Source organism: Eumetopias jubatus, unplaced genomic scaffold (genome assembly GCF_037043125.1).
Source record: "Eumetopias jubatus isolate StellerSeaLion01/CBP00866 unplaced genomic scaffold, mEumJub1_p1.0 scaffold_15, whole genome shotgun sequence".
In the NCBI taxonomy this organism is placed as follows: Eukaryota; Metazoa; Chordata; class Mammalia; order Carnivora; family Otariidae; genus Eumetopias; species Eumetopias jubatus.
In genome coordinates this window covers 60,865,991-60,873,442 of record NW_028274821.1, presented here as the reverse complement: position 1 = coordinate 60,873,442, position 7,452 = coordinate 60,865,991, and positions in this window count along the sequence as shown.

Below are 7,452 nucleotides of genomic sequence, written 5' to 3'. Positions count from 1 at the left end.
GCAGGCCCCGTCCTCCCCCACTGCCCCCAGGACTCAGGCTTTGGCCCTCCCCCTCCCCTTTTCCAATAACCCCAAATCCACTCCTCCAACTCCCCCAATCCCAAGCCCCTCAGAGCACGCCCCACACCACAACCACACCATACCACACACCACACACACACACACACACACACACCACCACCACCACCACCACCCCCGGCCAAGGGCAATGCCAGTGTGCTCTGCAACCAGGAATTTCCTGAAGGGCAAGGAGAAAAGGTCTCTGGTGGTTGCCTCTAAACTCCTGTTTTATGTTCTAGGGAGTGTTTTATTTCTGTTTCAGTTCAATTTAACAAACACGGAGCATGCAGCAGGGCCTGTGACAAACTGGGGACCTGGAGCAGGAAGTTGGGCACAGGAAACATCCTCAACCAGAGCCGACAGGAAGCAGCCAGTGAGCAGCCAGATGCCCGCCCCACAGCATCTCTGCACAGAAACCCAGCAGTGCAGGCTGGAAACTGAGGTCCAGAGAGGGACAGGGGCTTGCTTGAAGCCACACAGCAGTTCCATCCCAACATGCCGCAGGTGCTTGAGGGGGGGCCAGTTCGGAGGGTCACCTTGGCCAGCATAGCTCCGCAAAGACTGGGATAGGGGTGGGGATTCTTCTCGGACAGAGTTTATAATCCAGTTCTTTCTCGCTGGCTCCCTCCTGAATGGAAGCATCCCAGGCCTGCAGTGATTGGTGTCCTTCCTCTCTCGCTGCGGGGGGAGGGGGGGGACAATTTTGAAGGGACCTTGGTGCGACTGGGCCGCAGGCGGTCACCAGTGTGGTTCTGGCGCCCTCATGTGGTTCTCTTCGGCATTGCAGCCAGGTCCAGGGCGGGGCGAAGGCAGCTCCAAGTCACTGGGCCTGTTACAGAAAGAGAAACAGGCCCAGAAAAGGAATAGGCAGGCATGTAAATAGATAAACAGCAGGCCAGTGGAGTGGTGGGCGATGGGAGCTGTAGCAGAAGTATGGCCAGCAGAGGAAGGGACAACTGAACCAGGCATTACATGCAGGGGTAGGGACATCTCAAGGAGAGGAACTGGGAGTGAGCAAGAGCAGGGCAGGAGGCTTCCTCTGACTCCCAATCCAGTGCTCTCTCAACTGCCTTCTATTCTAAAGCCCCACTAATCCATGACACCTGAGAAAGAAGGTCAGGCAGAATTAGAATAGCTCAGCACAGAATACTTTGATGCAGTATTTTTTTTTAAATTACTGACTTTCTGATGATAAAATTAATATTTATTCACGGAACTAGACTTGTATTTCAGGAAAATGTAAGGAAGAAAATGAAAATTATTCTAAACTCAAAGAAAAGCACTGTTAACATTCTGTAAGTATCTTCTCAGTCCTTTGTTTTCTGTGCATACATATAATTTTTTTCCAGCTTTATTGATGTACAGTTGACATATAACATTGTGTAAATTTAAAGTGTACAAATATGATGATTTGATACATGTATATATTGGGAAGTGATTGCCGCAATAAGATTAGTTAACACATCCATCACCTCACATAATGACAATTTTTTGTGTGTGTCATAAGAACATTTAAGATCTACTCTCTTAGCTACTTTCAAGTGTATTGTTAACTATAGTCACTATGCTGAATATTATATCCCCAGAACTTACTCATTTTATAACTGTACCCTTTGTACGCTTTGACCAATACCTCCACATTTTGCTTCATCCCCCAGTCCCTGGCAACCACCATCTACCCTCTGTTTCTATGAGTTGGCTTTTTTTAAATTTCCAAACATAAGTGAAATCGTACAGTATTTGTCTTTCTCTGCCTGACATTTCACTTAGCATAATGTCTTCAAGGTCCATCCATGTTGTGGAAATGGCAGAATTTTTTTCTTTTTATGGCTCAATAATATTATTTGTATTTAAATACCACATTTTCTTTATCCATCCATCAAAGTAGAAATCTAAACTTAGATTGTACCATGATTTTATTTTTTTTAAAGATTTTATTTATTTATTTGACAGAGAGAGACACAGCAAGAGAGGGAACACAAGCAGGGAGAGTGGGAGAGGGAGAAGGAGGCTTCCTGTGGAGCAGGGAGCCCGATGCGGGGCTCGATCCCAGGACGCTGGGATCATGACCTGAGCCGAAGGCAGCCACTTAACGACTGAGCCACCCAGGCGCCCCTGTTTTATTTCTTAAGGTTTTTGTTATTGTTGTTCATTTAAGTACTCTTTACACCCAACATGGGGCTCGAACTCACGACCCCAAAATCAAAACTTGCATGCTCTTCTGACTGAGCCAGGTAGGCATCTCATAAATAAAACTGGGCTCATGCTGTGTTTATATAGTTTTTTATTTCATTTTCTACTTAAAATAGTGTCTTCATGTTATTAAATCTATGATATGATTTTTTTTCTTAGCTGCATGATATTCTACTTTAACTCATTCAAGTTTTTGTATAGCCAGCTCTGCAGGGAATATCTTTCTTCGGAAATCACTGTCAAAACAGGGGTGGGGGAAGAAAGAAAAAGAAATCACAGTCCATATTTCTGGGTTTTTTTCCTTAGGAGAAACTCGTACAAGTGGCATTCCTGGTCAGAGGCTAGGTATACCTTTAAGGTTTCTCATCTTCCAGAGAGACAAATTTATATTCCACTGCTATGTCCCCCCAAAGTAGAGCCATTTGGCTACATTAGAGAACTTTCAGCAACTTAGACTTTGCCTAAAATGTGAGGCATGAGCTAAGCAGTTTCCTTTCATCAAAGCCTGAGTTTTGGCATGGGGCCATAGGGGCGGGACAGGAGGCTGCCTGGGGTCTGCTTAGAGGTGACCCATCATGCGCCTCTAGCCCAGGACTGCAGAGCTCTCCAGGATGCAGGACTCTCCGTGCCCAAACTGGGATGGTCTCAGGCAGACCGACACAATTGGTCACCCTCACCACCAGCTCCTGGCATAACCCTCAGCCGGCCCCTAACCCTCTGCCCCTGTGAAGGTGACATCCTGGGCCGGGGGCGGGAGATAGGGGCCCTGAGAGGCTGAGAAGGAGCCCTGCCCTCCTGGAGTTTGGGAGGCAGATGACAAGAGGAAAAGCTGTCACGCTAGGGGAGCACTGGGGCAGGGGGCGGGGGGAGGGCAGGCCCACATCCGAACCGAACTCCATCCTTTCCAGCTGTGTGACCTGGGCAAGGTGAAAAAGCTTCCATTTCCTCCACTGTCCGACGGCAGAAGTGACCTCCCGCGGTTATTACAAAGATTACAGTGTTGGATGAATGCCCTCAGCAGGCGTAGCTTCATCAGCCTCCAGAGAAGTTCAGCTAGATCAGGTGAGTTTTATACAGGAAAGGCAGGGCCCATTACAGCCACAGAAGTTCAAAGGAAAGAGGGTCTGGAAGGGCCTCCTTTACAAGGTGAGGAGGGAGTCTGTTTGAGAAATTAAAAACATCGCAGCTCTACTAAACATCTGCAAAGTAAGGGGCAGAGTTTAGGATCCTTTTCCTCTCCAGCCTGAAGTCCAGAGTGGTTCTTGCCATACTCCTACTTGGACATCTTCTAACATCTCATCTTTGTGATTTACATTAATGCTAACACATTATAGTTATAATTTAAATAACAAGCGTCCGTTGTGTTTACCATATAAATAACTACCACATTTGTTGTTTGCTTGAATATTAAACCTGTGTGTTGTCTTTGTTATTTAAATATCAAATCTATGCAGTGTCTTTACTGTTTAAATATTAAACGTGTATCCTGTTCATGATCTACCCTCTGCACCCACTAGACTGTAACTAGAATATAGACGCCACACAAGCAGGGATCTCAGAGAGCTTCTGGCACACAGTAGATGCTCAATAAGTATGTGTTAAGTGATATAATGATGATAGAAGTCCCCACGGATGGCGGGCTTACTCTGTGTTCCTTCGCCTTGTGCACACATTGGTTTCTCCCGATGAAAACCCCACTGTACAGATGAGAAACGGAGGCTCAGAAGGTGAAGGGACTACGAGGAAAAGCAGAAATTAGATTTAGCAGTGGCTGTCCAGAGCTCGTGCTGTGTACCTCACACCCCAGAGGAGGGTCACAACCCACAGGGAGCAGGAGGTAGAAGGAACTACATGGTCCCTTCTCAGGAGCATGAGAGAAGGGTGACATTTAGAGCTTTGGGTGACCCAGCCCCTGAGCTCCACACCCACTCCATGAAGGAGAATGAGCCTCTGTCCTGCTGGATCTGCCATCCTGGGGAGTCCCTTCCCAGCGGCTCAGAAGGTGGGCACCAGCCAGGACCTTCATTTTGAAGATGGGGGTATCGAGGCTCAGAGAGGAGGAGAGCTTTGCCCCAGGAACACAACCAGGAAGTGGTGGGTCTAGGATTCAAACCCAGGTGTGCTGACCTTGCAATATGCTGCATCTCTTGTAAAATGCAATTCCTAAGTTCTTCCTCTTGGAAATCTTGATTTAGTAGGTCTTGGGTGGGCGCCGGAAACCTCTATTTGTAACAAGTTCCTCAGGGAAGTCATATGATCAGAGAGTCCTGGGTAAAGGGCCAGTCTGTCCTCCAGTCACCATCCACAGATCTTTTTCCCAAGTGCTAAGCACCAACTGCTCAACTGTGCTTCTGTTCTCAAAAATGGTGGACACGGTAGGGTCCCAGCCGCACCTTTCACTAGGTACTAAACTCAAGCAGGTCACAGGGCTTCTGTGAGCACACAGATTATGTAAAAATTAGAGGAAGTAACTATCACGTAACTGCTTGGAAAGCCCACAGAGTATTGTGCAAATGTTTGATGTTATTTTATTGACTCAGCCCTTGCTAGATAAAAATGTGTTTGTATTTCACAAAGTATGTGTCACTTAAATACCAAGTAAGGTGTTCCATGATCCCACCCAGAGGTCAGCAACCGTTCTGAGCCCTGAGAGCTACTGGAAGTGTGCCTGGGACAAAGGCAAAGTTGGGGGATAGGAACAAATCAGGGAGAATGAGAAGCCTGGTGTCTCTTTCCTTACACACTCCTTCCCATCTTATGTTTATTCTGGAGGGTACTTTATTTAAATTCCAGTCATGATTTGTAGGTCACCTCTCCCAGGTAGCTTTCCCTGATTGCAGCCAGTGCATTTTCGTTCTCCTGTGGACACTTATAGAACTTGGTATGTGCCTGTCTCAAGTGCTGAGTGTTTCTCCTTAGGGCCAGACCCCAGTTTCCCCTCTGGGCTGCATGCTCTTTCACTCACACCCACTTGAGCCCTGTGGGCCCCTGTATTTCGAACTTTAGGTCACTGTTATGAGTCGGAATATCAATGCAGAGCTGTTGTTCCCCAAAATTGCCTGAGAAGAATCTACCGGGACTTGTGTTAAATTCACACAGGTCAACTGGCCTCTCCCCTTGAGATTCCGATTTCGTAGGAGGTCTGACTTGGGACTGGGGATCTATTTACCAACCTTCCAGGACCTGGAATCTAGCTTTTCAATCAGTAAAGTGCATACAAATCGTTTGATCTCAGTAATACAGATCCTCATGTCCTAGGGTCTGGGGCAGGATGGGAAGAATAGTTTTGAACCCGCCCCCGGAGGGATGCGGAGGCTGCAGGTCCAGGATCACAGGCGATTCTTACCTTTAGGCCTGCTAGAGAAGCCAGGATTTGGTGCTGTTCTCAACCTCAGCAAACCTGGGTAGCTTTTAAGACATACTGAGTTCAAAAAAGAAAAAGAAAAACAAAAATACCCCACAAACTATACTAAGGTCCAGATCCCACTACAGACCAATTTAAATCAGAATCACTTAGGTTTTTTGGTTTGGTTTTTAAAGTTCTGAATGATCAGGTGTTGAGACTCACTGATTTAGTAGTTCCCCACCAGCACAGAAATAAATTAATGAATAAATGTAATAGGATAGACCATCCCATAGACTTGTGGGCTAGAAACTTTGACTCGATTATGTGCACTGTATATGCAGCTCATGTGAGTTGCTAGATCAATACGGGTCTGAAAATGAGTGGAAAAGCGACTACATCCTGGAGTTCACAGACCAGCCATGGGGACAGACAGACTGAAGGAATTCAAGGACACCCCGGCTCTGCCCCCCCCACCACCACCCTGACAGCACAGTGGGGGAACTCTGCAGCATCAGCAGTGAGGTCACGGTCAGGGAAAGCAGCAACAAGCCTCTGCATAAGCTGAGCAATGATGAGTGAACAGGACTTTGTCGCAAAGCAGGCAGGGCCTTGGAAGCCCAGAGGACGAAAAGTACGCAGTTTGGAGGTGGGTGAAAGGTTCAGGGAAGGGAACTGGCGATGGCTGGCCTTGGGTCTGGAGCCTGGGGGTGTGAAGGGGAGTGGCAGAGGTAGGCCCAGACAATTGCAGGGACCTGGGGAATGTGAGCAGAAGAGAAAGGAAGGTCACTGACCCCTCGCTAGGGAATGACCGCAGGTGACTTTATCTTGGCTCACAGTAGCCGGGACGCCACTGATAGATTGTGTAAAGCTTTCTTTGTGGACATAAGGGCCCCACGGAGCCTAAGGGCACTACACAACTTTCTAGAAAGCATTTGGCAGGAGTGGGGGTAGTAAAGGGTGCTTAAGCAAAGATCCATCAGCAACACTCCTATGTCCCTTCTCCCAAGACCCCAGACCCTCTTGGGCAAACACCCTGTTTGCCAAGCACTGAGTTGGAGGGCCAGAAACAAGGCAGACAGCTCTGCCCTAGTGAGCTGGCAGTGAGAAAGGATTCACCCTCATCAATGCCTATAACATAAGGCAGGAGCTCGGAACTGCCCCAAACTTTGTGCTATGGGAAGGCAGAGGCAAAAGCCATCAATTTTGCCTGGGTTGGTCAGAGAAGGCTCTTCCGAGAAGGCTCTTCCGAGAAGGCAAAGAGCCTTGAAGGGTTAACATGTTTAATTGGTGAAGAGTTGAGGCACCTGGGTGGCTCAGTCAGTTAAGCATCCAACTTGTGATTTCGGCTCAGGTCATGATCTCAGGGTCGTGAGATTGAGCCCTGTGTTGAGCTCTGCACTGGGCGTGGAACCTGCTTAAGATTCTCCCTCTCCATCTCTCTCTGCTCCTCCCTACCCTCTCTCTCTCTCTCTCAAATAAATAAATCTTTATATTTTTATTTTATTTAAAAAAATTTAAAGATCTTATTTATTTGTCAGAGAGAGAGCACGAGCAGAGGGAGTGGCAGGCAGAGGGAGAAGCAGGCTCTCTACTGAGCCAGAAGCCCGACACGGGGCTCCATCCCAGGATCCTGGGATCACCACCCAAGCCAAAGGCAGCTACCTAACTGACTGAGCCACCCAGGTGTCCCAATAAATAAATCTTTAAAAAAAAACTGGTAAAGAGTCAATGGTGAAAGGGGAAGAGGCTTAAGGAACCAAGGATTTGCAAAACACTGAGAGACTGCATATGGCTGAAGCACAGAATGTTGTTGGTCATGAGGTAGACAAACAGGCAAGAGGGGCCAGGACACA